This window comes from Lactuca virosa, chromosome 4 (genome assembly GCF_052849685.1).
Source record: "Lactuca virosa cultivar CGN04683 chromosome 4, Lactuca_virosa_CGN04683_v6, whole genome shotgun sequence".
In the NCBI taxonomy this organism is placed as follows: Eukaryota; Viridiplantae; Streptophyta; class Magnoliopsida; order Asterales; family Asteraceae; genus Lactuca; species Lactuca virosa.
In genome coordinates this window covers 226,682,705-226,694,231 of record NC_136429.1, presented here as the reverse complement: position 1 = coordinate 226,694,231, position 11,527 = coordinate 226,682,705, and the positions used below count along the sequence as shown (strand labels likewise).

At 34.9% G+C, this 11,527-nt stretch overlaps 1 pseudogene across 1 annotated transcript in view; it reads left to right on the top strand.

The window, feature by feature from the left end:
• Nucleotides 1-11,527, top strand: part of LOC145105669 (ABC transporter G family member 29-like) — a 29,054-nt pseudogene continuing 17,527 nt past the window's right edge. The window contains exons 1-3 of the transcript XR_013707389.1: nt 1-184; nt 1,549-1,758; nt 2,094-2,338. The product of XR_013707389.1 is annotated as an ABC transporter G family member 29-like (transcript). The remainder of the gene's footprint in view (nt 185-1,548; nt 1,759-2,093; nt 2,339-11,527) is intronic.

Genomic DNA, 11,527 nt, shown 5'->3' with positions numbered 1-11,527 from the left:
TACGAACCACCATCTTCAAGTCTTACATTCCGGCGGATCAACAGGAAATGCATTCTGATCAGATGTTGATGGATGTACGAGAGCTCGACCCAGTTGCTCGACAGAATTTCATCGACAAGGTTTTTATGCTCCCTGAAGAAGATAACGAAAGGTTCTTGAGGAAGTTCAGAGATCGCGTTCACAAGTAATTCTCCTTCTTCTCTTCGGTCTTTTATCTAAGATCTTGTATTCAAATTAATTTCTACGACTACCAGTATTGATGCATAACTTCAATTCTTCAAATAGTTCACTCACATTATAAGGCTATAAGGTATGTTCAGGGTTGGATGTTATAACATCAAACCTTGTTACATTCTAACATGTTATAACATAGTGTTAAGAGGAGAGGGTTGGATGTTATATCATCAAACCTTGTCACATTCTAACATGTTATAACATAGTGTTAACAGACTGTTAAGAGGAGAGAAACTATATGCAGACAATAGTTTTTCCAGTTTCAATGTGTTATAACACCAACATGCCTTAAAATAATATGAAGCTGGGTATAACATGTCTTAAAATAACATGAAGCTGGGTACCCCTTAACTGGCCATACCCACTGGTCTAAGTCCATTTGAAATAATAAGTCTAAGACATACGTAAGAAATCTAAGAATTCCGTTTTTTATAATATATATATTCGATACTTATTAATTTATCTAAATGAAAATTCCTGCTGTTCGTCGCTGGGAAAAATAATTATTGAAAACCCGTGAATATTTATTTATGCAGTTACTCATAAATATATTAAATGAACTCTGCAATCTCTATTTTCATCAAGTGGATCAAAAGTTTTAATGCTTTTTTTTTTCGATGGGGCCAAAATACAATAATGATAATAATAATAATAATAATAATAATAATAATAATAATAATAATAATAATAATAATTTTACTGCTTTTTTAATTTGGATGGGGCCAAAATACAATAATAATAATAATAATAATAATAATAATAATAATATAAATAAATAAATAAATAAAATTATGCAAACTGTTTTAGGCATGTCTACGAAAATAATCACCACGTTTAACATTTTGAACGCCTTTAACATCATTCTCATTGTCTGTCGGTCTCCATGCATCTCTCTTTCTCTATTTTGCTCATTCATGCATGGTCAGTTTGGCTTTTTGTCTAAAAATGGAAATCTAATAAAGAAATGTTAGTTTGACTTTTTGTCCAAAAATGGTCAAAAAATTGAAATCCAATAAAGAATTACGAGTTTGGCTTTTTGTGTCATAATGTGAAATCTAATTAAGAAATGTGAGTTTGGCTTTTCGTCTAAATATTGTTAATGCGATTATGTGAAATCTAATTAACAAATGTAGCTTTATATTTTATCCTTGTTTTTAAACTACTGGATTTTAAATGTAGGGACCCACCCCATGTAAGGCCACCCTATTTTGGTCGCAAGTATTGTTTGAGTGAGCCAATTTCTTGAGTGTCTAATTAGTCAACAAGTGATTACTAATAAATTAACATATCATTCATTTTATTGGTTAATGTCAGGGTTGGAATCTCCCTTCCAACAGTAGAAGTTCGGTTTCAAAAATTGTCTATAGAAGCTGATTGCCATGTCGGAAATAGAGCACTTCCAACGCTACCGAATTCTGCTAGAAATATTGTGGAAACCTTTCTAGCTGCTATCGGGATCAATTTATCGAAGAAAGCTAAACTACGCATTCTTAAAGATGTGTCTGGAGTTATAAAACCATCAAGGTAAGTATGATTTCTTTAATCAAAATAATGAACTCAAATTAGTAGTTATCATGGTAGAATATTGAATTGCATATGTACAAATCAGATCATCATGAATCTTTTCTAATGTAATGATTTCTAAGTTATTTATATATTTTTTTATTTAAATAAAATACACAAAATCATTTATTTAAATATTAAATTAGTTTTATAAAAGTCTAATAAACTTGATCAAACTTAATTGTTTTTTTTTTTCATCATGCTTTATGATCATTTTGAACGATTTTTCTTTTTACCTTGCAGCCATTCTTGGGTGATATTAAGTGGAATTTATGCAAGTTTTGTGTATGTTACAGGATGGCACTTGTGTTGGGTCCACCATCATCGGGTAAGACAACGCTTTTGTTAGCTCTAGCAGGAAGACTGGATAAAAACCTAAAAGTTGATGGAGAGATAACATACAATGGACATAAGCTCAATGAATTTGAACCACGAAGAACAGCAGCTTACATTAGCCAGAATGATATTCATGCTGGAGAAATGACTGTGAAAGAAACATTGGATTTCTCAGCAAGATGCCAAGGAGTTGGATCTCGTTTAGGTACGTAACTTAACTTTCTTTTAGTTAGATATACTGAGTCACATATTTTATTTTCAAAAGAGCCTTTAAATAGATAATTTTAGTGTAAAAAACAACAGATCATAACCCAACATGAACAATTCTTATAGTAGAATCAGTTCGTTTTCAAGTTACAACTCGATCCTCACTACACAAACTCTAACCTATTCTCTATATTGATTACACACACTCAATGTTTAACCAAAACAAATTGTTTACAGAACAAAGAAACAAAGAATGTGCAAACCCTAATTCAGGTGTAAAAGAGAAGAACAAGAGAAAAAAATGAGGGAGAGAGTTCCTGACTCCTGAGTGAAATATGTGTAATGATGTAAACACCAAGACAACCCCAGCTTATATACTCCATATAGCACCTGTACAACTGAAACTAAACAACACACTAGTCCACAAGTTTTAAGGAATTAACAGTTATACCGACGGATGGAAGATTCAGTAATCTTCCGTCGGTAATTACCTACGAATCCACACTAGTCCATCCATCGGTAATTACCTACGAATTTTGCTTATTTTCGATATTTCAAACACCGAACGTCGTTTTTTTCGCTTCGCTTTTTTTTACAGGTCTACTATACATGACTATCTACACCTTCACCAACTTATAGTCGTGTTCATCTTTCAATCTGTTACTCATTTCATGTTTTAACATTACAATCAATACTTTTACCAACACCTGTACACATACACATATACACATACACACATACACATACACATACACACATACGTACATACACATAGACACATACACACATACACATACACATACACACATACGTACATACACATAGACACATACACATACACACGCACATAAATATACACATATACACATACACACACTAAGACACATATACACATACACACACTAAGACACATACACACATAAACATACATACACACATACAGATACACACATACATATACACACACATACACATACGCATACACACATAAATATACACAAACACATACACACAGACACACTAAGACACACATACACACATACATACACATATACACGCTAAGACACATATACACATACACATATATAGACACACTAAGACACACATACACACATACATATACACAAACGCATACACATATACATATACTCCTAGACACACATACACAAATACATAGACACATACACATACACATACACACACAAATACATACACTCATACACATACGCATGTGTGTGTATATATGTATATGTATGTGTGTATGTGTATGTATATGTAATACACTAATGTATGTATACGCATGATAAATATATAAAAAAACGAACCAAAAAAAAAACTACGTTTTAATGCTCTAATAAAAAAAAAAATAATAATAATAATAATAATGGAAATTGTAATAGTACGTCCATATTTCATAGCTATTTTCTTCCGTTGATATTTCGTAGCTACTCCGTCGATAATTACCTACGGATTTCTTATGGCCTACCTTTCGTAGCTATTCCATTGTAATTTCATTACTAAATTAGGGCATTCAAATCCGTAGGTATTCCGTCGGTAATTACCTACGGAATTATTTCGTAGGTAATTATAAGGTAAATCCACGTTTTTCAAGTAGTTTAATAAAAACATTGCATGAATGAGAAGTTTAAAGTCGACTATAGATATTTTAATATCCCCTTAAATTTATCATTTAAATCAATCTATTAAAAAATGATTAAATAACATAAGACAACTACTAAGAAAATAATGTTGATAACCTATAGAAGACTTTGTATCAACATTTACAGATGTGATTCAATTTTATTAATTTTGATAACCCCATCAGATATCTTTTCACGAATAAAGTGATCATCAATTTTAAAATGCCAGGTTTTTCTCATGAAAAACAAGACTAAGAGTTTACGTAATTGGAAAATCATTATCACAAAAAACTTTAAGATGAGTTAAGTCTTTAATTTCAAAATCAAACAAAAGTTTTAAAATACACAAAAATCGCATAGGTTATTGTGACGTTCTGGTTTTCAGAATAATTTTTTCATTTTTAAAATGAATAAACACTCATTTTCATAGCGATAGTCTTAAGGTAAAACCATTTGTTCATAAATCATAATTTAAAATCAGAATTATAAAGAAAAGCAACGCGAAATTTCAAATCATACAGTTACGCCTTCGTCTTCCCACAAACTAATAAAGTACATAAAAAATTTAATCTACAACTATAAGTCAAAGCTTAGCGAGTTCCCCAAAATTATCACATAACTATACATAACAACAACAGGTCCACACAACCCCAGGCCCGCATCAACCCACATCAATGAGTTTGTATCAACCTCGGGTCCGCATTAACCCACAACAACAGGTTCGTATCAACCCTTTTGTCCTTCCCAACCCACAACAAAGCATGCCAACATACAATCAACAAGAAAGACCCTACTAGTCTAGCATACAACCATGGCATAGCAACTATGTCATAAGTAATACAGTGAGAAAACTCACCTGGACACAAGCTGACAAATCAACACTCACCGACTCACCAACATAGCTACATAAACCTCCAAACCTACCAGAGGTCAACTTCACCTGACTACTCGAAACCCTAAGTTTAACTAAAAGTCAACGGTTGACCCACCGCGCCATGGCAACAAGACGACAATTTAGACCCGTCACGACCCACCACTCACCGCGTCGTGGTTATCGTTTCGAAATAGCTTAGTGGATTAAACACTTGACTCTTAACCTCCAGAGCTCAAGAGCTCATATCTGATTCTCCTAAGCATCTTAATGGATAAAGTTTCCAATTTTATCCATTAGGACATCATAATAAGCCAAGATCTAAAACCCTAAGTCCAAAATCTCACAGAAGGTCATAACGTGTGCACGGACTCAAAGCAAACTCCATTTCTTCATTGACAAAGGTCCAGAAGCTAAATATATCACTTAGAAGTTTTGGAGTTCATCAAACTCCAAGAACACAACGGTTTTGGGACCAAAACATCATAAAATAGACCCAAAACACAAGATACTCATAGATCCAAAGATAAAATTCAATAAATCATGGCAATTTGTGACTTACAAAGGTCCAAAATGTAAATGAAGGCTGACTTCTTCAAGGATCACGCTCCCACAATCAATCTTGCAAGCAATAACAACAAAACAACCCCCAAAAGCACCAATAATATATGACAGAAGAGAGGATAGGCTCAAAGTTGTGAAAAAGAGGCTAGGGTTTTCTCCCAAGGAGCTCTTGATATGATGAAGGCTGTAAAATGACCTAAAACACGGAGGTAGAGCCTTTAAATATGGGGAAATCTAATTTTATGGGCTTGGGCTGAATAGCTCACCACACCGTGGTGACACGTTTCTCACATTCCATTCCAGCTTCAAACAATCATAAATTCTTCGTTCCAAACATGTTTCTAGTGATTTTTATATGCACACGAAGGTATTAACAAACCCCAAAATTATATCCAATCACTTTTGACATAAATCATACATAACATAATTCATTAACACATGCAAACAGTCCACAATATCACTTTTTCCCATTTTATCCATTTGGCTCTAATACATAATTGAGGGACTTAAATCTCTTAACCAACATTATCAACATCTAACAAGGTCTGAACGTCATCCCTTGAAGCCCGAGACCTTTACTTACTCAAATTGCGGTCTACTTTCCCAAAATAAGAAACATCTTGAAACTGGATGTTACAGTTATCGAACCTAAAGCTCTATATATTCAGATTCTATTGAAGAAAGATCCAGAAACAATGTTTTATTTCTTTCTCTCCCAAGACATAAGAGAATTACCAAGGTAAACAAAGTATCCAGTTATAGATCTACGAGCATTTAAGCACATACCATAGTCACCATTCACGAAACCTTTCAAGGTAAAATAATCTGTTTTAGAAATACTAATATCTTTTCCAGGACGAACTTTAAGAAAACGTAATAACGTAAAAGTTATACCAATATGTGATTTACAAGGTTTGTGCATAAACTGACGTAATATTTGAACTACATACAAAATATTTGGATGAGTTATAGTCAAGTAAACCAATTTCCTAATACCCTAGCTACCTCGAACCACCCCATCCACCCCACACATACCCCACCCCATTCCTCACCTTTTCCCCACCCACCTACACCTCCCATACACACCTACCTCCACCCATCCCTACCCGTTTACACCCCTCCCATATCAATACCCATACCCTACCCCGACCTTCACTCATCTCACCCACACCCCACACTAACCGCCACTTATACCTTCACCACAACACACACTTACCCAGTAATATTTACCTATACCTTCACCCCCAACACAAACTTACCCATTAATATTTAAAAATGTTATAGGTTGGGGTTAGTGTGGGGTGTGGGTGGGGTGAGTGAGGGTCTGTGTATTGATATAGGAGGGGGTGTAGGTGGGTAGGGATGGGTTGAGGTAGGTGCATGTGGGAAGTATAGGTGAGTGGGGAAAAGGTAAGGGATGGGGTGGGCTAGGTGTGGCAGGTGGGGTGGGTAGGTGTGGGGTATAGGTGGGGTGGGTTTGGGTGTGCGTATGGTTGGGTGTGGAGGGTGGACGGGTATGGGTGTTCAAATACGTTAAATATTGAATTATTTGAAATAACAAAAACCAGAAAATGAAACTAATAAATAATTTACATCCAAACACATTGTTTAATTTTCTAATGAAAAAAGGTTTACTCAATTAGTTTTAGCGAAAAACGTTTTTCAAAATTTTCTACTTACAACTTAAAATATAAACTCATTTCATTTTTTAAAAAATTGAAAACCGAAAACAGTTTTCCATAACTAAACGGAGCCTTACATTTTCTCTCCAAATGAGCCCTTTAATCATCTATAATAGGAATTTTTTTAAGTAAACTTTTTTTATAACGTCATCAACATAACATCAAATGCCAAAAACCTTATTAGACATCCATAATGTGGGCACTTTTTCACAAAACTTATTTATGGGTCATAGTTGTTTTGGATAAAGGTAAAGTTTCAAACAAAGGATAAGATAATATACACTAAACTAATCTTCTTATTGATATGTACAATGTATATACAACCTAACTAATACATAGACCCTTTATATACATATTGATAAGGCGGTTGGACATATTCCAACCAACACAACACTTCATAAACCATTACAATGGTTTATATATAACTGTCAATCTAGTTAACAGTAACTAATCATCAATAACATAATTTCACATAACTAACAGTAACTACCATCAACTAAGATTTAACAATCCGGGTCAATCCTAACATATCCCCTTAAGCTAGATTGTTTCCAATAAACATTCATCATCTTGAATCTTTGATCTTGAAGCATCATCATCATCATCATCATCATCACCTTGTTTCATGTCGCAAGGTCATCATCATCATTATTACACCATGTATCATCCATTAAAGTTTCAAGTTCTTCAATTGTCATGAACATTGTATCCCCTTCTTTGGCTTCATTCCCATGCATAAAATTAGCCTCCTCTCTTTCATCTTCTTTTCGTTTCTTGCAATACTTTGTAATGTGTCCGTATTTGTGGCAATAAAAGCACTGCGTTTCTGATAATTAAGGGTAATACATGTTCCTTACATTTTGTTTATTGTAGAAACTTGAAAATCTTTTTCTGTAGAGTCGTCATCGAATTTCTTTATACCCAATTCATGAGGTTGAAGTATCTCCAAGAGATTTTCTAATGATAAAGTAAATAAATCTTTTGATGATTCTTCCACAACTACAACTATATATATTCGCGTGAGACTCCTTAGATAAAGTTTCAAACAAATTAAGGATAAGATAATATACACCAAACTAATCTTCTTATTGATATATAGTATGTATATACAGCCTAACTAATACATAATTTTATATACATATTGATCAGACGGTTGGACATATTCCAACCAACACAGTGCTTTACAAACCATTACAATATATGGTTCATATATAAATGTCGATCTAATTACAATTAATAACAAGTAATAAATATCAGAAATTAACATAACTAACGGTAACTACCATTAACTAACAATCTCGGTTAATTCCTAACAATAGCAATATCAATTTGTAAAGTAAATGAATCAAGTAGTATCAAAAATATGAAAAGTCTTTATCCATTGAGGTTGTAAATTTACAAGCAATGTGAAAAAGCTTCCACAATAGCTTTACTTTCATAGCTTATTGAACCCAATAAGCTCTTGAAAAAGCGCATACTATGTATGCTCTTAGAGAAAGTTATACTATCAATTTCAATTCTTGAAACAATAAGATATTGTTAGAAATAGATAATTCTAAGAAGGGTGAAAACAGAGAGGAAAGCTTTGTTCTTTTTATTTCATGAAAGGATGATAACACCAAACTGAACAGGAACAATATTTATAGTCGATGTGAAGTATTTCAGAGGTCTCTTACAACCTAACATCTTCTTAACTGATGCAAAACTTTAAATGAAAGAGTTAAAACAGGTGAAGAACTAAATGTGGGGACACAAAAGATCTCATGCGTCAACACTCCTCCTTGAGACTTTTGCTGTAACACCAAGTTTGGATCGAGGGAACTCAAACTTCCCTTTTGGCAAGGCTTTGGTTAGAATATCTGCAAGTTGAAACTCTGAGGGGCAATGGACAAGCTTCACAAGTTTTTCCTATTGATCATCTCGAAGTGCATAGAACTTGACCTTCATGTGTTTTGTCTTGCTGAAACAAACTGGATTTTTTGAAATGGAAATGGCTGATTTATTGTCAACGAACACATCAGTAGCATAATCTTGCTTGAATCCCATGTCTGCAAAGATCTTCCTCAACCATACAGCTTGATTAGCAGTAGCTGAAGCTGCAATATATTCAGCCTCTGCAGTGGACTGAGCTACAACTTCTTGTTTCTTGGAAATCCACGAAAACACTCCCGAGCCAAATGAGAAGGCATAACCTGAGGTGCTTTTCATGTCATCTTGGGAACCACCCCAGTCACTATCACCTTGACAATATGCTTGCAGAAAACATTAAATCTGGTCGTGTTGCTGTCAAGTATAACAAGCTTCCAACTAAGCTCCTGTACTGTCTAGGATCAATCTTTTTGCTTCCATAATTTCTAGAATACTTTTCATTTACCACAAGGGGTGTTGCTACTACTTTGGAACACTGCATTTTGAACTTCTTGAGGATATCTTCTGCATACTTGATTTGGGAAATAAAAATCCCATCTTCTGATTGTTGAACCTCCATGCCAAGAAAGTAATTCATTAAACCCAAGTCAGTCATCTCGAACTTCTTTTTCATCTCCTCCTTGAATGTAAGGATCATCTTTGAATTATTTCCTGTAACAAGAAGATCATCGACATAGAGGGATATAATAAGCAAATCATTTTTTCCTTGCTTCTTTATGTACAAAGTGTGCTCATTTTTGCTTCTCTCAAAGCCTTGCTCAACGAGATAAGAGTCTATTTTACTGTACCAAGCGCGCGGGGCCTGTTTTAGGCCATAGAGAGCTTTTTTCAGTTTGCACACCTTCTCTTCTTTCCCTTCAACAATGAATCCATATGGTTGCTCGACGTAAATATCTTCCTCAAGTTCGCCATTTAGAAATGCAGATTTAACATCAAGTTGAAATATTTTCCACCTTTCTTGAGCTGCTAATGCAATTAGTGTCCTTATGGTGTCATGTCTAGCCACAGGAGCGAAAGTGTCTCCATAGTCTATACCCGCTTGTTGTGAGTATCCCTTAACGACCAATTTAGCCTTGTGTTTGCAGATAGTTCCATCAGGGTTTAACTTAGTTTTGTAGACCCATTTCACGCCAATCACCTTTCGATCGCTTGGCCTATCGACCAACTCCCATGTTTTATTTTTCTCTATCATTTTCATTTCGTTCTCCATAGCATCTTGCCATTGTTTGTGTTTTGAGGCTTCAGAATAATCGTGTGGCACATCAGTAGCAAAGAAACACCTCTCACACTGTTCAACATCTAAGTGAATAATTGGACAGTCTTCATATACATCAGAAAGTGATCTTTTACCTCTAGGACCTGTGACATTTTTTGAGTTTGAACCCGATGTTGGTGAGTCTGCATGTGTAGGAGATGACGGAGGCGTATGAGAATCAGAATGCACATCATTGTTGTTAACCTCATATGATTCTTGAGGTTTTTGTTGATGAGGAGGATCATAGACTACATTCATTTTCCTTTCAAGCTTTCCCTCTTCCCAATTCCAGATTGCATCTTCATCCACTTCCACGTCTCTACTCACGATGACCTTCTCGGTGTTTAGGTTATAAATCCTGTAACCTTTTGACTTTGAGTCATAACCGATAAAGATTCCTTTTTCTGAATTTTCATCAAGCTTGCTTCTTTTCTGGGACGGGATGTGAACGTAGCAAACTGAACCAAATACTTTTAAATGTTTTGCTGTTGGCCTTTTCCCATTCCAGGCTTCAATTGGAGTTTTCTCATGAACCGCCTTAGTAGGTAGTCTATTTAGCAGATATACGGCTGTGTAAACAGCATCCGCCCAAAATTTCTTTGGCATTTTCTTTTCTGCGAGTATGCATCTGGCCATTTCCATGACGGTTCTGTTCTTTCTTTCGGAAACTCCATTTTGCTGAGGCGTGTACGCGACTGTAAGTTGTCGTTCGACGCCTTCATCTTCACAAAATCTATCAAATTCCACCGCAGTATACTCCTTTCCTCGATCAGATCTCAACATTTTCAACTTGCAACCACTTTGAGTTTCAGCAAGAATTCTAAACTTCTTGAAAATGCTAAAAACTTCTGATTTTTCCTTCATGAAATACACCCAAGTCATCCGACTGAAATCATCAATGAACAAGATGAAATATTTGTTCCCATTAAGAGATGTTGTTCTTTGGGGACCACATACATCTGTATGCACGAGTTCTAACTTTCCCTTTGCTCTCTAAGCTTGTCCTTTCTAAAATGGTAGTTTATGTTGCTTCCCGAGTAGGCAAGGCTCACAAACATCTTTTGAAACATGGATCGAGGGAAAGTCCCTAACCATACCCTTCTTATGTAGGTAATTTAATGCGCGTACATTGAAGTGCCCATATCTTCTATGCCACAACCAGGTACTTTCCATATTAGCTCTGTTTAATTTCTCTGAAGGATATTTCCATATCAAAGGGAAGCTTTTATTCTCCACCACAACTTCA